Below are 21,313 nucleotides of genomic sequence, written 5' to 3' on the forward strand. Positions count from 1 at the left end.
TGATCCCCAAGCCACACACACACACACACACACACACACACTGTGGTACCTACCCAGCCCACGACTTCATAACCCTTAGTTCTGGCCTATCAAAGCACATTGCAATCAGGGCTCGTGCTTTGAACCCAGACTCAGATTCAGATCCTAGCTCTGCCACGTACCTGCTCTATGGCCTTAGAATCATGGAGCTGCCTGTTCCTGGGCCACAAGATCAGGCTAGGCATGCTCGAGTCTCATGAGGAGTGCAGGGATGTAATCCAAAGTTGTATGGGGGTGTCTAGACCCAATGCAGCCTGTAGGGGGGAGCTCGGACAACGGACAGCATCTCCTCCTCTGGTCTCCCAAACCACCACAGCCTCTTCTGAACTTGCTTTTCCTGCTCTAGACAGCGTTTGGGGTCTGCAGGAAGCTGGAGAAGAGATAGGATATTCGTCTGTGGCCAGTTTCCATCCTTAAAAGGTCATGTCCTTTGTCAACTGGGAGGATCCCTGGCAGAGAAGCATCTCCCGGGACACTGAAGGGCCACGTGTCATCTGCACAAGACTCGGTGGACCCACAAGGCCCAACTGCCCGGCCACCAAAGGCCGACCCAACCTCAGCACCCACATCACCCAGAATAACCTCAGAGTGGTCTTCAGTCGGTAAAGGACCTTCCATAAGCTGTCTTTCTTCACAGTGTATCAAAAAACCCTTCCCTGCAACCAAGCTGGCACAAGCCACTCTCCTGCTTCGTGGGGAATACCAAGTAGCTCTGTGCTCTCCCAGCTTCCGCTCTTCCCACTCTGTTTCATGACCACACAGCGGCCAGAGCTACCCGTCGTCCACGCACCGCCGCACCCAGCACTTCCCACCATGCTGAGCAGAAAATTCCAAACCGTTCGCTGGCCCTAAAGTTCTCGTATGATCTCACTCGTCGTCTCTCTCACTGCTCCCCTGGAGTCCGTTCCTCAGCCCAAATGGCAGTTTCCTCACCGATAAAATAAAGCTGATGCCTGCTAAGGGCGATGGGGGGATTCAACAGGAGAAGACACAGACGGCGTATCGCGCCAGGCTAGATGGCTCCTGGGCTACAGAATTTCTGCAAAGCAGTTCCTCACCTGTAGATGGGCTTCGTGTCCTGTAGGTAAGTACCCCCTATTCTCCTCACATGAGGCTCTACTGGCACCCCAAATTTTCCTGGCCCCTGCCAACCGCGTTCCTACACACATGCACACACACACACACGTACACACACGTACACACACACACACACACACATTCACACACCCCTAAGAGCCAGCCAGACAAGCCAGATTAGCTCCAGGAGAGTGAAGAGGAGCTTTAGCACCAGGCCATTAGCAGCAAATGACTGCTCCTTGCCCAGAGCTGCAGAGTACATTAAAAAGCTGCCACAACCCCCAAGTGCCCGCATGCCTCCCCGAGGCCTTCTACTGGAGCCTCCCCACCTTCCTCCACAAGCCCACCCCCAGCAGCCCAATCAAGACCACGCTCCCCTCCCCCGCCGGCCCTCCCTGCCCCTCTAGGATGCAGACCTCGGCCGCCCAGGCTCCCTGGACCCACCACAGAGAAGTCTGACCACCTCTGCCCCCAGCCTGAGCCTCGTCGCCCTGAGTACAGGGAGTGCTTTGCACAAGCCACAGGCCGTTGTCACCAGTCTTTGGGGTATAAGAGCCCTTCAGCTCCTTCTAAGACTTGCCCCCTGCCAATGGGACATGCTGCGTGTTCTTCTAGGGGCCTCCTCCCATTTCTGTGTAATCGTTCCTGTTCAAGGGGCGCCTTTCTGCCCGGCAAGTCTTCATAATCATCCGCTACATGGCTCTCACCGGGGCAACAACAGACCAAATCTAAAACTGAGAAGGGAAACTTCCAGAGTGGATGTCTCTGTAGCACTTTGTACCAGCCTCACAGACTCGGGTCCCCTGTGTGGTCCCCTTGTGATGCTACCTGGTTCATTCCATCATGCTTGTGGCTTCTAGCAAATTCTGTGCTCCTTGAGGATAGAAGCCAGGTCTCCCTCATCTGTTGTTCCATTGAAACTTTTTTTTTTTCTAAGATTTTATGCATTTACTCGCTAGAGAGAGAGCGCGCACACAAGCAGGGGGAGAGGCAGGCAAGAGGGAGAAGCAGACTCCTCACCAAGCAAGGAGCCGAATGCGGGACTCAATCGTAAGACCCCGGAATCATGACTTGAGCCGAAGGCAGACACTTAACCAACGCAGTCACCCCCACTAATCATTTTTCCTAAAGAAGCAAAGCAGGAAACACACAGATGGCGGAGCCTCCCAGACACGAATTCGAATTCTGAATCGTCCACGCACCAGCCCTGCAACCCAGACAGGAGACGTAATTCCTTTGAGTCTGAGTCTCCTGCTCTTCTGTATAAAACAGAGGCAACGGTTCCTACTAGGTACTGTCGTTGTGTCGATCAAAGTGGGTAACAACAGACACAAATGAGAGATTTGTGATTATCTACTATTATTCCAGGCACGGAGCAGACGCTGGGCCGGAAGTCACTCTCTCGTGGCCTCCCTCCACCCCACACCCGGGGGGCCCTCAGCACCCCGTCTCTCTCTGCGCCCCCATCAGATGTCAGCGTCAGACTGAGCGCTGCCGGTGCACTCACAAATCCGGAGCTCGCCCCCTTGTTAAGGACTTTGCTTTAGTGCAAGAGAAGGCCAAGGAGACGGAGGAGTTGCCGTTGCCACGGGGCGGGAGCACAGTGGTCTGTGAAAGGCAGACAGGACCTCACCCGGAGGAAACATCTCAGGGACCTAAGAGCAAAGAGGTCATTAAGAGCCGAGCTAGAACTTGCCAGACCCAGGAGAGGCCTGAGAAAGTTCAGGGCACCGGCAAGCGGAGGATATGAGAACACAGAAATCAAGTTCACGCCCAGGCTCATCAGCTGCGACCACTGGCCGGGCCGATATGTTTAAGTGGCAGGTGACAAATACTCAGCTCGAGAGAGGTTCATCCCCAAAGGAGGAGATATTGGTTGACCTAGCCTGACAAGTAACAGATTAGCGGCCGAAGTGGAAGAAACAGGGAGCGGGGCCTTAAAGCCCAGAAGGATGGCTGGCAGTCTGCCGGGCATTTCCTCCTGACCCGTCCCTCCTCTTTGCTCAGTCTTGTTCTCCGGAAGAGCTTTGGCCAAGCGCTGGAGAGGCGATCCCCCAAATCCTGCTTTACCTGTCCCAGCAGGGAACAAAAACAACAACTATTTTTCAAGGTCCATACACGTTGCCCAGGACAGGGTCCTTCTGGCCCTGCTTGGTGACGTGCCTCTCGTAGGACCACTTGTGGGGGCGTTTGGAGGGACGCTCAGATGGGTCGATGCCAGCTCATACGCTCGGCGCTGCACAGATGGCCACAGAGCTGCCACACCACGGTAAGAGGTGCGGTCAGCACTGAGGGGCCGAATAACACCTCTCAAATCTCTGGCTGTTCAAGAAACCACGGTTGAATAATTTGGTCTTAAGAGGGCAGGTGGATCGGGCGGTTCTGGGCTCTGAAAACCGAACACTCCCAAAGTGTACTTTTCATTTCACATTTTCCAAAGCCCTTTCCCCTGGGGCAGCCAGGGCTCGGTCTCTGACCTTGGAAAGTACCACCTTCCGGAGACTGCTGCTGCTGTCCCTCGGGAAATGGGAGGGGCAGGGAGGACAAGCTCTTCTCCACACCCTGGAAACGAGGAGACGGAGTCTTGAATCCAGTGACAATGTCAAAGGTGGGGAAGGCTGGTCAATCACCTTGCTCTGTGCCTTGCCCTGAGCAGACCATGGCTTTCCTTCTCTCCCTCTGCCAAGAGAAGAAAAAGTACTTGTGTTCTTCCTGCCACGTGGCCAGATTCCAAGGGCTGCTTGTTTCTCCTATAACTTTTCCTTTTTTTTTTTTTTTTTTCTTCTTCAAGCCCACTGGGACTCTGAAAAGGAGCCTTGCTCAGTTTTGGGTATTTTTCCTTAAGGCAAAGCACAAGCGTCCTGGGGAAAGCACCCTGCCTGACTCTCAGAATCATGGGAACTTTAGGATTCTAGGTTCCTGTAGCCTCGTTAGTCGAGGGATAGTGCATGGTTCCTGGTGCCTGTGGGGTGTTGTGTGGAGAGGGGCAGGAGGGCGTGTATACCCCACAATCCTGTCCCCTAAGCCCTCAACCAAGTCCCCAGTTTCTTCCATTCTCTTCTATGCCAGATCGTTTTGGCCTAAAAGTCCAGATACACAAATTCCAGCACAGGGCTGAACTGTATTAATTCCTTCTGTGACCTGAAACGAACCACTGACCTCTGAGTCTATGTCCATATCTGAAAAATAAGGATGTTGTCTCATGGTCTTGTTACCTCATTATGTCTCTGAAAAAACCCTGCACAAAAACTTCCCTCATTTCTCATTGGCTGAGCATCTGTTTTGTGGCAGAAATGATGGACAGCAGCAGCAGCCAATAAGAACTGAGTTGGTTTTGTGTGTTTTTTTTTTTTTTTAGATTTTTGTTTATTTATTTGACAGAGATCACAAGTAGGCAGAGAGGCAGGCAGAGAGAGGAGAAAGCAGGCTCCCCGCTGAGCAGAGAACCTGATGCACGGCTTGATCCCAGGACCCCAGGATCATGACCTGAGCCAAAGGCAGAGGCTTTAACCCACTGAGCCACTCAAGAACTCCAGCACTGAGTTTTATTACATTGAGGGCAGAGGGTTCTAAGCAATCTGTCCAGTTGAACTTGTCAAATCCTCATCAACAACCCAATGGTGAGTGACCCGCCAGGAGCCTCATCCTACAGACAAGGAAAGTGAGGCCCACAGTGACCCAAGCCTGGTGTCTACAATAGCACAGCTAGTAAGTGGCAGAGCGGGGAACAGAAGTGCAGGCTGGTTCCGGAGCCCATGAGCACACACCACTGTAAAGACTAAAGCGTCTCTCCGTGGGACTTAAGGAGGAGTAGCCACAGCCCCTGCCCCTGAGCCACTCCCCATCTAGAAAGCAGAAAGACTTGCAAGCCGTTGCTCTTTCTTTTTCCATCTGTAAGGCATGCTTTGGAAGTAGCTCTCCAAGCCTAGGGTCCAACAATTGTTCTTGGATCCCATGCGATGGCAGGAGACCAGGTTTCGGAGCCAGGGGGAGCCCTGATTTTATTCTGCCTGGTGGGCAGGTGCCCAGGAGGTCATGGGGCTGGTAAGCAGACTTGACGGTTTCTAGGGAGCCAGGGAAGGTATCCTGTTGTTCTTTTGTTTTTCTTAACCAGATTACTTCCTTGCCATCCTCTGTGGCTCAGAGAACGTTTCATCTTCACAGGAAGATTTTGCCAGACCCCAACCCATCCTAAATAAATAATCCCTGTTCTCATGGTGTGTCCACGCACAGCACCCTGGGATGTAACAAATGTGTCTTGTTTTAAGCCAAGTGTGTGGTCAGTTATTACAGCAGCCCTAGAAGACGGGGACAGTCCTGCTTACAAACTCGCCCCAAGCGTAGTTTGAAACTTCCCCCCAAAATACCGCCCACCCTCCTTTCCTGGGTTTCTTTTTCTCTTTCGATTTACTTCCAGCGAGGTGCCAAAGGGTAACCTCCATGTTGTCACCATAGTAATCACAACCCATCTTATATCAGATACTGTGTTTAAATGAACCATCGACCTGAATCCTGACAACCACACTCCGCTGTCGTCACTCTCAATGCGCCTTGCAGATGGGGACACTGGGGTATCGCGTCCTGAAGGTGTTGATAAGAGCTTAGAACCGTGGCCTATCAGATTCCACGTCTTGCTGACTCATTGCCAGGCGGCGTACTCTGCGCTGGCCCCTCACTCCCATGTGCTCCTGCCTGCCTGCCCAGGCGGCTCACCTCTCAACTTGGTAGATCTGAATCTACATCTGTTACTTGGAGACCCAAATGCTTTTTCATCCTGGTTCAGATTCCGCAGATGGTGGGATGACAGGGGGGATAATTTACCAGAGCCTCAGTTTGGAGTAGGGATACCATGGAAACAGGCTAGAACTGCATGATTAGTTCTGTTTTGACCCTATTTTCATTTGGATGGCTGGCTATAAATCAGTGCTTCACACCTGTACTACCAGTTGTGGCTTCAACCACAACTACCGGGGACCTCCACTAGACATTTGGCGGGGGGCGGGGCAGGGGGTGAGGGGCACATGCGGAGAAGGACTGAGAACAGTCTCAAGTTCCAGGTACCATAGTAGGTGCACAGAGGAATGAAGGCTTGACTTCAGGAGCCATGTAGGGCTCCAGGGTGAAGCTCACCAGGCTGGGCACAGGCTGGCCAGAGAATTGAACTCTGGTGTTCCTGGATGCAAAACTCCCCTGCTTCGTGCATGTTATATAAAATGACTTCACAAACATTACACTGTCACTTAGAACAGTAGCTCTCGAGATGGCAATCCACCAACCGGCTGCACCAAAACCACAAGAGATGCTTGTGAAAGTACAGATCCCTTTGACCCATCTCTAAAACAGATTCTGTTTGTCCCAATCAATGCCTGGGAATAGGAAGGGGTTTTTTGTTATTCACCTGTTCTTGTTGTTTGTTTGTTTGTTTTAAACTTCTTGGGTGATTCCAAAGACCAGCCAGTTTGGGTAAACACAAAGTAGATAGCAACGCAGATATTCTTGCAGATGTGGGATATACAGATGCCTTCCCTCCACCTCCATATCAAATAAGGTCCATGGGTCTCTTCTCAGGAGATACATGAAGAGAGCCCATCCCTGGCACAGATGATGTCAATGACCCAGGAGAAGGAGGTATTGAATCCAGCACAGCCACAGTGGGGAGATGCTCTCAACACATTCTCCCTTCCTGGATGTTCTGTACAAACAAGTGGAAGGTCTTTACCCAGGGCAGCCTTTGGAGAACCTTCCGTCACAACCCTTAAAACTAAAGATCCTCAAAACTTGAAAGTTTGACAATTCCAAGTACTGGTGAGTTGTCAGAAATGGGTATTCTTGAATGGTACTGGGAGGAGGAAGGTAGAAATTGGGTCACTCCATTGGGAAAGAAATCTCAGACTCTATAGATATAAAAATGTCAATATTTTATATCTGTGATCCACAAATTAGCTTCTATATTTCACCTTAGAAACTCATATAAGTGCAAAAAAAAAAAAACAACCACAAAGTAGATCAATTCTAAAATTGAACACAACTTAAATGTCCATCAGGAGAAGTTAGATAGTCAGTCTCTCCAATAACAGTATGTGATTGATCTGGATGCAGTGACTTAAAAAGTTATCTCAGACGTATCATCAGGAAGAAAAGCAATACAAACAAATCAGTAGGCTTTTGATTATGTAGATAAAGAAAGCTCTATACACACAAAAATAGATCTCTAAATGTGCAGATTCATATTTAAGTAAAGAGACCACTTCTAGCCAGGTGCTCTTGAAGACAATCACAGTTCTGCCACTGGACCTGCAGGCAAGGTGCATGGGAACTCTATCAGTAGGGCAAGAACTCTTTACTATAATAATATAGTCATGGTCCTAGTTGCGACCTGTCATCTGGCCATCATGGGAGTCATTCTTCTCTTGCAAGAATCAGAGGCTTGAGTTCAATGTGTCAACAGTCATAGCCTGCATTAATGGAGGAAACATTTTTTTATCGACTCAAGCATGCGGAGAAGGACTGAGAACATCTCAAGTTCCAGGTACCATAGTAGGTGCACAGAGGAATGAAGGCTTGACTTCAGGAGCCATGTAGGGCTCCAGGGTGAAGCTTGCACCCATGTAGGGCTCCAGGGTGAAGCTCCAGGGTGAGGATGTGCAACATCTTGAGTGAGAAAGGATATCACATCCCTTGGCACATCTTCCTCCTCCCTCCCCACCATCCTTATTTGGAACTGGATGGAGGTGTGTTGAGTTGGTTCCGACCACCTAGCCATGGACCAGTAGCATGAAACGGTTTACCCATTGTCACCATCCCCAGGATCCACAGGATGCTGCGTGTGTGCGGGGAAGGTCATTTTGTCTTCTTTTAAAACCTCAGACTTCGCCATCACTACTATCAGTGTCGTTCGAATCCAACTAGTTCAGGAGCCTCCACACCAACCCCCACCACCCCTAACCTGACTTCCAGAACAGGACACCAGTCTCGAGACTTTCCCAGCTCAGGGCCTCCCTCCAGCGGCCCCATTTCCACCCCAGCACGTCTAACCTGTTGCATCGGAGAGGGAGGCATCCCCAAGCCAGCCGCGGGCAGCCCAGCTACTTCTGCGGGCTCTGTGCCAGCCTGGCCCCCAGCCACCCACCTCAGCCGTCGGAACAACCCTGCCTGTCACAACTGTCCATGGAGAGTCATTAGTTTGAGAGAGACGGGGAAGGAAGGCTGTTTGCCGGGGGGCACCTCTTTGAAAAGGTCTGACTTTGTAAAATGGTAAATAAGCCAGACTTCCTTTCTGCGGGGTGCACGGAGGGCAGGATCCGCTCTGCCAGGGTGTGACCTCCGGGAGCCGGCTGGCTTGCGAGACATCATTACCTCCCGAAGCTGGATCCCTTCCTCTGCCGCGGTGCAGCCTGGGAGGCGAGCCCCGACAGCAGGCTGCTCGGCTCCGATTACACAGGCGGGCGCTGTGCTGAGGCTTTTATTAGGTGGAGAGAGGTTTTTTTTTTTTAAAAAGGCAGCAGCCAGAACACTAGCTGGGGGGAGAAAAGCCCTTCTGCCTTTAGATAAAGGTGAAAATTATTTTATAAGCGTCTGGAGCAGCAAAGCCTGTGAAAGGTGAAAATGCCATTCAGCGCCGCTCCTAATCTCCGCCTTGCAGCGCCCGCATTTCTGAGTCAGGTCGTGGAGACGCCAGTGTGATCGGGGAAAGTCAGATGAGGCCTAACAAGATAGGACTGAAAGTCTCAGGAAGGCTGTCACAGCCTCCGAGTTCGGATTCCCTGCCTCTGCTCTGAGGTCTAAATTTTAGGGTCTAGTTACCTCTTACTTAAATCCCATAAACTCACGTTCCCCGGCATTCATCCTTTAGCCTTCTGTTCTCCCAGAATAAAACAGCCCAGAGCCGAACAGTGTCACCCTTAGTGGCTTGCGATGAACTACCAGCAGGTAATTGTCTCTCGTTTTAAGAAAGGAAAGGGAGACGGTGGGGAGGGGGTGGTGAGGAGGGGTATTGGCCTTGCTAGAACCGTCAAAGCTACTAGAAGGGCGTTCCTGTGACTTGGGACCCAGGGGGCAGGTGACACGTCTCTGTGGTCGGCACAGGGGCCATGAGGCCCCGTGAGGTGTTTCCATGCAGTGACAGCAACACCGAACCAGCCCCTCGTCCCTATGGCCCTCAGCCCCTGCATCCAGTCATGGGGTCGATTCACTGGCCCTAGAGTCTCTCCTACCCCCACACTCTTCCCTGGTCCCCAGGGCCACTGCCCCATACAGTCCACGGTCACCTCTTGAAAAACCATCTGGTGTGAGCCGAATGGTGTTCCCGGCTCCTGAATTCCCATGTTGAAGTCCTGCCTCCACTACTTCAGAACGAGACTGTGTCCAGAGCCAGAGCTTACATCCACTGTGACCGGGTCCTCATGAGAAGGGGAGATCAGGACAGGGACCCATATGACGGTACAAAGTCACACCTTCAGGCCAGAGAGGTAGGCTTAGGAGTCGTCAACCCCGTGAGACCTGGACCTTGGCCTCCGCCTCCAGGACTGTGGGAAAACACAGTCCCATTCTTTTTTTCTTTTTAAGATTTTTATCTATTTATTTGATAGACAGAGAGAGATCACAAGTGGGCAGAAGGCAGGCAGAGAGAGAGGGGAAAGTAGGCTCCCCGCTGAGCAGAGAGCCCAATGTGGGGCTCGATCCCAGGACCCTGAGATCATGACCTGAGCTGAAGGCAGCGGCTTAACCCACTGAGCCACCCAGGCGCTGCCACAATCCCATTCTTTAAGCCACACAACCTGTGGTGGTCCGCCACAGCAGCCCCAAAAGACGAACGCCACCCACCAAGACCACGGTTTAGTGGGGGAGACGATAATCAGCCAGATGACTGTCCACCCGCGTGTGTAAGTAAGGACAAGAATGGTAAGCGTCACGGGGGACAGTGTGCAGTGACGCACGGGCATGAATGTGGGCGCAGAGGCAGACGGCGAGGAGGACGACGGACATGAGGACACAGGCTGAGATGTGGACATTCACAGACCATGGATACAGATACAGATGCGGACACGGGAGTGACGTGGATATGCCGTGGATACAGATAAAAACACGAGCAGCTGGATCCGGGAGAACTGCTCTGGTCTGGGGTGAGGTGAGGGATGGTAACCCTGACCAAACGACCGTCAGGTCAGGATCTAAAGGAGAATGTGGGCAACTAAAAAAAAAAAAAAAAAATGTATGGATTTGGATAGATCGTATATCTGGGTGGGTGGAGAGAAATTCTCAGGCAGAGAAAAGCCTGTGAACGGGTTCGAGGGCTGGAAGGAGCATGACCATTCACGGAAGCCCATGGGAGGCTGGACGGCAGAGAGGGATGGTGGAGGCTGGCACAGGAGAGTCTGAAGGAGGAGGCTGTGGAAGCGGTCCTCCATGTAGCTCTGACCCAGCTGTGAGGGCCCTTTGGGAGCTGGCTGCAGGCCACCTTGTCTTGCCTCTGGTCCTGCGGCCTCATCCCCTGGAGACAAACCCAGCTACACGCAGATCTTCAAACACTCTGTGCCCTCTCTTGCAGTCAAGCCCTTGACAAGAATGTTCCCTGGACCCAGAGCACCCATCACTCTTGTTTTCTGTCTTACTGATCCTTTAAGATGGGTTCGGAACGCAGCTCTTAAGGGGAAGACTTCTCTGAGTCCAACAGACAAAGGTCAGTCTTTGCTTATTCAACAGAAGTTTGCAGAGCTTCCGTCCCAGGCAGAGACCTGTGCTGTCTCAGAACAAGGACCCTAATGATGCCAAGAAAACACAATCCCCTCCCTCGAAGGCTCCTCTCTGGGGTCCCCCATTCTAGCTTCACGAAACTCTGCACCCATATCAGTAACAACATTGGCACGTTCTTGTAGAGACTGGCTTACACGCTGGCCCCCCGCATTGGGCTGTCACATCGCTTTCCAAGCTCCTTCCCAAGCTCCTGACAGTCACCAGGTGCCCAATAAATGTGTGTTAAGTTGACGAGTAAAAGTAATTCAACAACCACTGTTTGCATGGTGGGTACTACTATCCCTCATTCTTTAGAACAAGGTTTGGCAAACTTTTGAAAAAAAGTCCTATAGGAAACAACGTAAGTTTATAGACCAAGAAGTAAAATAAAATCTAGGAACTAAACCATTTAAAATGCAAAAACCAGTCCTGGCCCCCAGGCCATACTTTATCAACCCTTCTCTGCCATTCCCCCAACCAGTAGGCAATCAATCAATCAATCAATCAATCACGATGCAGTCAAATGCTCTACCACTGAGCTATACCCCCAATCCATCAAACCATGATGTATAGAGGTTATGATCAGAGCTTAAGTGACCTGGACAATGGTGCACCACGTGTCTACACCTTCAGCTTCCCTGGGTCCTCTGCCTCGCTGTGAGCCAGATGACCTGGTTTCTGCTGCCAGATTTTGTAACGATGGAGTTACTTAACTTCTCTGTCCCTGCATCTGTTTATCAGTAAACGTAGGATGAGGATACGTGTACTTGTTCTCCTACGGCCATCATAACAAAGTTTCACCAAGTGATGGCTCACAACAACAGAAATGTATTTTCTCCCGGTTCCGGTGACCAAAAATCTGAAATCGGGGTGTTGGTGATGCTCCCTCTAAGGCTCTAAGGGAGAATCTTGCTGCAAAGCTGCTTGTGGGCTCTGGCATTCTCGGCTTGGGGCAGCGTCCCTCAGCCTCTGTCTCCGTCTGTCTGTCTTCACCCCTTCTTGAAGGACACCTGTCATTGGATGTAGGGCTGACCCAGAGAATCCAGGATGATCTCCTCTCGAGATCCTAAACTTCATTATATGTGCAAAGAGCCTTTCCAAATGAAGTCCTGGCCACAGGTACTGAGTAGGCTGTATCTTACAGGAGCTAACCATCCCGAGCACGGTAATAATTATATATAGGGATACAGACACACAAATATATATATAGGGATAAATTATATATAGGGATACAGATGGGGATACAGGGATACAGATAGGGATACAGATGCACAAATATATGTGTATATGTGTATATTTGTGGCTAGCACAGTCTCTGGCATAGTGTAAGCAATGAACAGCACTAGGTATCATTAATAAATCATTCACTGAGCATTTACCAGCACTTCCCACCAGCCAGCACTGGGCGTTCTGTGCCCATTCTCTCATGGACCCCCACGATCAGCTCATAGGCAGGACCTGGCTTGGGCGATGCTTCCCGTCTTGCAGGCAACAAGGGAAGGTTCTTCTCATCCTGTTTCCTCCTCCTGTCCCTGACCTACTACCCGTGCCCCCAAGAATTGCTCCTTCTTGAATGTACTCACCTTGAAATCTTCTCAGACGCTGCTTCCGTGGTGGATGTCCGATCTCCAGGACGCTTCGCAGGCCAGGCTGGGTGGGTCAAAACTTGGCCCGTCTCACTTTAAAAACTCTTGCGTTCGCGTTGTTTCCCACATGCAGCTAGGGAAGGACGAGAGAGGAGCCACTTTTAAGAAGGTTTAATTGCATGAAGATGCCATTGCCGCAAGCACTCACGATCTGACTTCTGTCATGCATTTTTCATGTAGCCTGGGGAGAGGGAGCGCAGAAAACTTTCCCCTCTATGTGAAAGTCGATGAGCCTCACGGAGCCCTACACCCAGCAGCCCTTCACACAAGAATATTAATTTAATTAAGCTCATAATGGCAGATTTGACAACAGAGCTCTGTGGGACCTGAGGCTACCTCTCCTGGATCTCAGTACCCAGCCCGGAAGAGGTAAAGAGATACTGCCTCTACCCTCTCCCCACCCCCACCCCACCCCCCGTGAATTCTAACAGGTTATTAAAGGGAGAGTCTTGAGAGGTAGGGCCCCATGAGGGAAAAGTGGGAGATTTATTCTAAAACCTAAAAGGAGGTAGGGAAGAAACACAGAAGACCTGGGTTCAAGTCCTAGCTATTTGCTAGCTAGTGCTTAGTGCTAAGCTAGTTGCTTAGCTTTCTGGAGCCTCGTTATCACATCATGAAATGGGAAGATCACCACCAACCTCGTTGACAGTTGCAAGGATTTAATGGGATGAGGTGTAAGAAAACAACCTGGAACACAGGTGTTTACGAATTTTTTGTTTCTCCTCTATTTTACTCCCCTTTGTCTTTTTCTTTCTCATCTGAAAAATGAGGGATCTTGGACTCTGCACCACCTGTGGTTCATTCCAGATCTTATCACTCTGGAAAATGCAAGAACATCCTTTCCTCTTAATTCGTGATTTGCCCAGAAATGGAAAGCCCAAGGCACAAATGCAGAAAAGTCGCTCTCTCGCCCCTCCCTCCTCTGTCTTCTGGACACTCCAGGATCTCTGCTTCTTATTCTCCACCCAAGCTGGACAAAGAGATTTCTCCTAGCCAGACATTTTCTGGAAACTTCCTTCATGTCCACCTCAATCACAAAGGAATGGAAAGTAAGATTATCTTGGACCATTGCATTTGAAGGAATGAGACAGAAAGTCATGTCAAACTAAAAAGCACTGTCATCTATAAAAAGAGAAAATCCTGAAGTGGGGAAAATCAACAAGTACTAGGACAGTCCTAGAAGGCTTCCTAGAGGAAGGAAACCCAAAATTGTGTTAAAAAAGGGGGGGGCCCTGGGTGGCTCAGTGGGTTAAGCCGCTGCCTTCGGCTCAGGTCATGATCTCAGGGTCCTGGGATCGAGTCCCGCATCGGGCTCTCTGCTCAGCAGGGAGCCTGCTTCCTCCTCTCTCTCTCTCTGCCTGCCTTTCTGCCTACTTGTGATCTCTCTCTGTCAAATAAATAAATAAAATCTTTAAAAAAAAAAGGGGGGGGACTAATTAGTTAAGCAGTCATTTTCTGTGTACCTACTACAAACCAGAAATTGCTCTAGACATGAGGGATGTGGTGATTAAAAAAACCAATGTCCCTGATCTCATGGAGCTTGCATTTTGAGACAGAAATGTACACACTAATGGAATTAGATCATTTCACTTAGTAATAAGAAAATGATACAAGCTGCTGCACTATCCGAGAGCAGCAGGTTGGGGGAAAGGGAATAACATTATATCAGGAAGGATCTTTTTTATGAGTCTAAGGACAAAAAGAACCATCCATGCAAAACCTTGGAGAAGAGCATCCTGAAGCGAGATTGACATGTTCAAAGGTCCTGAGGCAAGATGCAACGAGGGATGTTCCCAACACTGAAAGCATGGCTAGAGCAGGGAGAAAAACAGGGAGAGCTGTACAAGGAAATACACGTTCTGAGATTTGGTGGGCAAAAGAGACAACAGAAAATTCTTGAGTGTGAGCTCCTTACTACTGATAACTCCCAGACCCCCTCAAAAATTCCCCTTTACGTTATTCACCCAAGGGACCAAACCAGTAAGCTGGATCAAGAGCACAAAAAAGCTCAAAGAGGTGGTTCCTGCTTTAAATAATCCTACAACCTAGATGGAAAGCCAGGTTTTTAATAAAGAGGAGGAAAAGAGCAGCAGATAATGGCACATAATATGACCCTTTCCACATGCGACACGTTTTTAAAGACGCCAAGTGCCTGCCCATCTATGAACTCATCTAAACCTAGCAACTGTGCTGGGAAGCAGGGAAGTGATCACTTCACCATTTTCCAGCTAGAGAAAGACAGGAGGTGATGGGCACTGATCCAAAGTCTAGTATCTGAAATGAGACTAGAGCTCAATTCTTTACTGCCCCCAAGCTAAACATCCAGAGCATGAAAAGGAAGGCATGTAAGCTTAAGAGAGAGAGAGGTCAAAGTGAGCGAGAGTGGACAGCAGTGGCTTTTAGAAGATGGAGATTCAGCTCGACATTTATTGAGCACCCACTGTTTGTCTCACTGAAGCTTTCATCTCCAGGTCAATGACTTTAATCTTTCCAACTGATCTGGAGGCAGGTATCAGCAGTGCCATTCTAGAAAGAACCCTCACCTAGTACGTGAGAAGCAGAGTCTACACCAAACCTTCAACCCAGTCACCTTCCCACGGTCTCTCATTGCTTGTATGAGGATAAAAGATGGGCCAAGATGGGCTTCTCTTCCCATGCACAGGCAGCTTCCTTAGGCTGATACATGTGGGAAACCAGTATCACCACTTCCTCCTGGCTCCCAGTCACAGCGTCCCCGGGCCCCTGAGAAGGTAGGCGGTTCATCTACCCTCCCCATCCCTCTGCCCACGGCCAGAAGAACGGGGGCCTCTCCTCCCGCAAGCCGCAGCCAGAAGCATCTCTCCGAAAGACAATTCAGACTCGTCAGAGGGAGAGACAAAAGACAGGCTGCCTCCACACCTCCGTCTGTTTGTTGGTTTGCGGTAAAGTGAAACAGCTGCGCGGGAATGACAGGGCTTATTGAAATAAATTCCAACATTTATAATCAATTACGTGGCCCTGTCGGGAAACCGCTGCTTGATTTAGGAACAATTTCAACAGTCGCTGAAGAGGCAGGTTTTCATCTTCCTTTCATCCCCTCCTACTGGAACTTTCTCACGCCCTTCCCAGTCTCTCAGTAGAAACAGAAATGATTTCTCAGGAAGGGTGTGATCTTTTTTATCCCCCCTTCTTCTTCCTTTTTAAATGTTTCCTCAAATCCAGCAGATCATGTAGCTGCTACTGTTTGACCTTCAGGAATGCAGCTGAGTGCTTGCATTTGCTCCAAAGTCCTTTCCTGACAGACGGTCTTAAAATAAAGCCCTGAGGTTTTCCTCAGTCCAGGCTTACTGTCATCTCCACCACAAGGCTTAGCAGGCAGGGTAAGGACGCACATCGGAGCGAGGAGCCCCTGGTCCAACTCTGTGACTCTTGCCCTCCCATCTCCACTGCAGATGTGATGGGGTCATTCACTTTCTTGGTTTTTTTTTTTAATCTTACTTTATTTTTATTTTACACTATTTTATTTATTTTTATTTTACTGGGGAAAGAACACTTCCCATGAGCTCTACCCTCTTAGATGCCTGCTACAGGACTGCTGGCTACTCAAAGTTGTCCAACGATCCAGAGTTCATTCCTCTTGCTCAGCTGAAACTTTACACCCATCGACTAGCAAGTCCCTTTTTCTCCTTCCCCCAGTCCCCTGCAACCAGTCCTCCTCTCCTTGAGTCTGGGAGCTTGACTATTCAGAACCCTCGTACAAGGAGAATCTTGCGGTGCTGGTCCCGCTCTGATAGGCTTCTTTTGCATAAGGTAAAGCCCTCAAAGTTCTTCCATGTTGTCTCACGTTGCAGCGTATCCCTCTTTTTCCAGGCTAAATAGTATTCTGTTGTACGCACATACCACATTCTCCTTATCCATTCAGTCAGCGGACACGGAGATTGTTTCTGGACACACACACCTCAGCACTTTCTGTCTCCTACTCCTAGGATGGACCTGAGGCCTTCCTGGCTAGAATTCTTCCAGGATCCTCTAAGTGTAAACTCTTTGGAGAGAGGAAAGCAACTTTAAAGGAAAACTACTTTTTTCCCCCTTTAGATAATCTGAAAAAAGTCAAAGTCATTGGAATGAAAAATGGAAGAACCATAAAGATGACAAAAGTGAACATTAATTGACTGTTCATTAAGTTCCAGTTGCTATAATATGCAAATTACATAGATTATCTTAATTTATCCTCCCAAAAATGTGGAGTTGAAGACTATGTAATCTGGTCCGAGTCACCATCTTTCCTCCACTGTGCCCCCAAGCCAAGCCACTGAATCCTAGCCACATGGGTCTTTTCCTCCAGAGGCCCAGATACTTCAAGCTTAGTGGCACCTCAAACTCCTTACCCCCCCCCAATTCCCTCTTTCTAAAATTTTCCATCATGCTCGCTTCGGCAGCACATATACTAAAATTTTCCATCACACCACCACTAAAATCTTCACCAATGCCCCACCCCTAGCTCTCTCTTACCTCTTTGGCTTCAACATAGCTTCTCGGAGAGGTCTCCCTGGACCACCGTATATGAAAAATCCCCACCTACTCTCCCTGTCCTCATTATATCTTGTTTATTTGCAAGACCCATTTACCGTGTTTTGTGTGTGGATGTATATAGGTGTGTGCATTTTTTTTTATTTGCCTTTTTGGTAGGTATGTGTATTTGTTGTCTGCCTTTCCCCTTCTCAAAAGGTCAACCATCCCAGAGCAGGGGCTGTATTTGACTCCTCCATCGGAATGCTTGGGCTCCCATCCTGCCTGTTTCATATCTAAATGCATGACTTTGGTCCCCAGTGTCCTTTTCCATAAAAAGGCATTAATAGCAAAACCTATCTCCTAGGCCTGTATAAAGAGCCCCTGAATTCTTAGACGAGACCGCAGCACAAAATTAGTGCTTTGTGAGCATTTGTCATGGTTATTGGTGCATTGATGGCTCTTTCTCCTTAGTCCCAGATCCTGGCCTAGTCTCTGGCCTATAGTAGTCGCTCAATAAACGTTCGTTGGGTGAAATCTGTCCTTTCATATACATTATCTATACTGGAAATTGCAGTAAAGTGAAACTTTCTTAATTGGCATTGGTGGAGGTTGTTGGTAGAACATAGCCAAAGCAAACTAATATAAACACAGAATAATTGCCTCTTAGGGAGTCTGCTTCAATGAATAGAAAAGGACAACCTGTAATTCCCTTGCTTTTCTCCTTTTGCGGGGGAAAGAATGAATCCCAGGTGCTTCAGAATAATTTGTTCTCTTAAATAGTGTAAACATCACCGGGACCATCTGTGTGCATTATTGATTTTCCCATTTAGCTCATTCTTTTTAGACGGTGCACACGAGCTTTGAGCTGAAAAATCCCCAACTCCCAGAGTAAAGGAGCTTAAGAGAACACTACTACCCTCTTATATCCTTTCTGGGCCTACCCTAACCAGTCATGCCAACCACCTTCAGAAGGTGGCTTTGTGAAACATCAGAAGAAAGCTGTTTTCTTACCCGAGCACCGAATCTGACAAGACAGTGACTGTCTCTTAAGATCATGGTTCTGGCATCTCGTGCCTGGGCATAAGTCCAGTCTGAACTACTGACTAGCTGTATAATTTTGGGACAAATCACTGAATTTCCCTGTGCCTCTGTTTTCTCACCTGTACAGCGGATCTGTATAAGTTAATGCATGGAGAGTGTTTGGCACAATGCCTACCCTATGATAAGTGTTTCCGTTTATGTCTGCTATGATTATTTCTAAAATGAGTATTGGCAGTATCTGATCTTGTGGATAAATAAAGACTATGAAAAAAAGGTCCAACCCCAGCTCTGACACCTACACGCAAGATATGAGCCTCTGGGAAAGTTATCCCACCTTGTTGGACCTTAGGATCACTCATGTGTGCAGTGATAGGCGTGGCACCTACCAGGAAGGTTGTCATAGGAATTTAAGTAAGACACCGTGTGCAAAGGTCCATGGCTAAGACACACCCATTAGGAGCCATCAGCAGTAGCAACATACAAAGTTCAGAGATTGCATTATGGCAGATACTTCTGTCCTTTTACAAAAGAACCCCCTCCAGTAAGTGGCATAAACATTCAACAGTACATAGCATGTGACTTGGTAAGCATGGTGGAGTAGCAGACTGAATGCATACATGCACAACTGAGCTTTTGTCCCCATGTTTGCCAGCCACTGGGTTAAGAAAGCCCCTTTCCATGGTTGGTGAGGAACAGCCAAGATGGCACAGAGGTTGTTAAAGTGTGAGGAATCCCTGGGGAAAAATAAGCAATGGAGTACAGCTGGAACAATGGGCAGGATTGGTAGGAGGAAAGACTGTCAAGGAAGGTCACGACTAGTACTTATGGTAGCTTGCCAGGAAGACCACCATGATGCTCATGTAAGACTTGACAGAGTTTATCCTGATTCTTCAAGTGAGGAAGAGGTGCAGATATATGAAGGACTCCCATGACCACACACAAAGCAAGAGCCTGAATCCAAATCAGTCTGCTTCCTTGCAGAGCACCAGCCATACTGCCTTCTTTCTGTCTCTTCCAAACATCAACTTTATTCCTACCTCAGGGCCTTTGCATGTGCTATCTCCACCACTGCGGCAGAACACTCCTCCTCATCTACCCATACCCTTTGCTTAAACTTTTTCAACTCTGGCACTACCTCCTCAAGGATCTGAGCCCCCAAGCCAAATCCCCTATTAAACATCCTTAAACCCACAATCCTTTTATTATAGTCTCCTCACTGCTATAATTTCACATGCATGAGATTATCTGATGAATGTGTCTTCCCCACCAGGCAGCAAGTTCTTAAGGCTAGAATACTGCTAATCCTCAGCACACTGTCTGGCCCATAAAATGCATTTAATAAGTATGGAATGAACAAGTGAATACACAGAGAAGAATGAATGAATGAATGAATGAATACAATACCTATGCATGTCATTAGAGAAAGAAACCAGAAACCAAGATAATAGATCCAACATAGAAATCTCCCCTTTGCCAGTGTTCAGGATACACACAGGTGTACTGTGAACTGCTTCCTGGTACTTGGGGGTTCATGTTGGGCACGCCAGGGGCAGGAAGGAAATATGTCTGACAGCTTCTTCCTCTGAGAAAAGAGGGCTTGTGGGGTGGAGGGTAGGGGGAGAGGGGAGTCACAAACAATTTCTGCTTTAATTAGAGCTCTGTCGGCTTCAGTTAGCCTGGGTGTTTGTTCCCTTGTGTGTGTCAGGGAATTTGGAACTGACCCCAAGCTTGTGAAATAATTAGTACAATAGTGCCGATCTAGCCATTTCTGAAAAGAGTAATTTACTCCCAGCGTAGCCTCCCGGCAGAGCCGCTCATTAATCAAACCAGGCTGCGAACATCAAAGCAGGTCCCCCTTTCCACCACAGCATCCATCATCCGGCCGTTAGGAGCTGCAGAAGCCTGAACCAATATACTGCCTTTGTTGAGCTGAGCCCACCTCCCGTTGTCACCCACTGCCTGGAGCAGAGGGCGTGCAGCCACCAACACGGGGGTAGGAGGGCAGGGCCCTGACCCCCTGGGTTTATGGAGATCTCACTTGCTTGGGGGTGTAGACCAAAGATGGTTTTCAGCATCCATGGCCTCCACAGGGATATGTCCTCCTTGACCACCAGAAACAAAGAAACTGCCTCGCATCACTGATCCCTCTTAATCTCTTTCCGTCCTACTACCTGTGTCTACTAAAAATCACCTTCTTTGGGTTTATTTACTCTTCATTTTCTATCTCTGTCCCTAGAGGGGAAACATCAAGAGGGGGAAAAAAGAAAACCCAAAAACACAACAACGTTAGCATCTTCATCATGCGAGCCCCCAAGCCCAGCATGGTGCCAGCACACAGGGAAAGCTCAATCATTTCTGCATAAGCAGATGGGTGCCTGCTCCGTCTTCTCAGCACCCTGAGCTGAAAGTGTTTTTCCAGCCCAAGGAAGAGGCTGGAAAAGCCTCCCAGAGCCTTAAACTGTTGGTCCTAATATCCTGCCTTTCAGGATATTTGTCTGTGTACATTTCTTAGTCTCCCTACCAAACTCTGAGTTCCATATGTTAGTCATCTCTTGCTGCGTAACAAGTCGTGCCTAAACACAGAGGCTCTCAAACATCGACATTTAGTATCCTGCAGTTTCCGTGGGCCCAGAACCTGGGTGCTGTGCTACATGGTTGCTCATAAAGTGACAACTGACGTGCTGGCCGGGACAAGGATCTCGTCAGAAAACTTGGCCAAGGAAAGATCCAGTCCAAACTCATTCCGTGCTTGTGGTCAGTGTCTGTTCCCTCGAGAGCTGTAAGTTCCTCACCACGTGGCCCTCTGTACTGCCAGCATGCTTCACCAAAGCATGGGAACTGAGGAGGCATTGGGAAGAACCTTCTAGAAACACAGAAGTCAGGCTACTTTGTAACCTACTAACAGAAGCAACATACCCTCCACATTGCCATATTCTGTTGGTCCAGGGCATGTTACTAAAGAGAGGATTAGACAAAGCCTTGACTACCAGCAGGCAAGGATCACTCAGGGTTATCTAGAGTTTTGCCTATCATAAAGTAATGCAGATATATACACATGAATATTCAGGACACCTTGTCTACATGACCCCAGACTGGAGATAATCCAAGGGTCTCTCAATGAAGACACGTGTGAAACGAAATTATGGAACTTGCATTGTAATAGAATGCCATGCACTGGAGTGAAAAGGAGGCAATCTATGGAAAATGCACGTTAACTCAAACTATGGAAGCATTTCAACATAAAAAATATATATAAATAAACTGAACAGGGAGAGGGGGTGTCCCTG

Source organism: Neovison vison, chromosome 14, assembly GCF_020171115.1.
Source record: "Neovison vison isolate M4711 chromosome 14, ASM_NN_V1, whole genome shotgun sequence".
Lineage (NCBI taxonomy): Eukaryota > Metazoa > Chordata > Mammalia > Carnivora > Mustelidae > Neogale > Neogale vison.